Source organism: Mustela nigripes, chromosome 18 (assembly GCF_022355385.1).
Source record: "Mustela nigripes isolate SB6536 chromosome 18, MUSNIG.SB6536, whole genome shotgun sequence".
In the NCBI taxonomy this organism is placed as follows: domain Eukaryota; kingdom Metazoa; phylum Chordata; class Mammalia; order Carnivora; family Mustelidae; genus Mustela; species Mustela nigripes.
Genome location: NC_081574.1, coordinates 23214 through 24472, shown reverse-complemented (window position 1 = coordinate 24472; position 1259 = coordinate 23214).

Genomic DNA, 1259 nt, shown 5'->3' with positions numbered 1-1259 from the left:
ATCTATTTGTTTGAGAATTTTGCTCTAAGAAAACATGCTTGTGACTGGATTTTCATGTAAACAGGAGGTAAACAGTAATGTGTGTACTTTCAAGATAGTAGGCATATATATTTAGGTTTTCTTTGGGATTATTGTTAAATATAAATCAGAAGTTACTGTTTATACTGCATATGCTGATTAAAACCAAAAGATAGGCTTTCAGAAAAGAAAAAGAATATCATGCCTCTGAAAAAAATCTCACAAGTTAGAAAGAAGCCTGAACACCAAGGCTGTCGCTTATCAGCAGAGACATTCTATGGTCTTTTCACTTTTACTTATCCCGGGGACAGCGTACACAGGGAATCAGAATTAGTGGAATAAACTCTCCTGGAATCTGTGACCAAGAACCATGGATCTTGCATCAGACCTTCTGTAACCAATGTTGGCCCTTACCAACTCCTGGGGGTGAGCAGCTTCTGCCTCTCTTCCTTGGACTCCAAGAGGGTAGAATAACAATAGTACCTGGGTGGTTTTCAAGGTCAAATTTTAGACAAACACTGAAGGAGCCTGAGCTGCCCTTTCATGTGTTCAGAATCCAGTAAATGGTGGTTATCCTATGGTCAGTGCTGTTGTCAGAGCTGGTGCTCAGGAGAATGCACTCTAAGGCCTCTTGGAAATAGATGGCACAGGGTTTGAGAATCAAAGTTAGCAAAGAATTTCTCCCTTATCAACATTCAGGAGGATTTAATAGAGAAAATATGGAGGGTAAATTAATTCTTGACAATGTACATATTTAAAACAAATATTAAATGTTCTAGAAGATGCATTTTTCATACCTTTTATGTTTTCAACATAATCTGTCATGAGAAGGGACTTCAGTGCATGTGTGTGCATGTATGGGTGGCAGAAATAAAAAGGCTAAATTAAATAAATATTTACATTGGTTATTATTGCATGGAAGGAATCTAAATGAATTAAAGTTTAATTTGTACATTTTTATACATTTTATACATTTGCTCTGAAGAGCATGTGTTATATTTGTTTTAATAGAAATGTCCATATCATCTGCGAAGAGTGATAATTTGACTTCTTCTTTGCCGATTTGGATGCCTTTAATTTCCTTTTGTTGTCTGATTGCTGAGGCTAGGACCTCTAGTACGATGTTGAATAGCAGTGGTGATAATGGACATCCCTGCCGTGTTCCTGACCTTAGCGGAAAAGCTTTCAGTTTTTCTCCACCGCAAATATCATTCTCAATGGAGAAAAACTGAAAGCTTTTC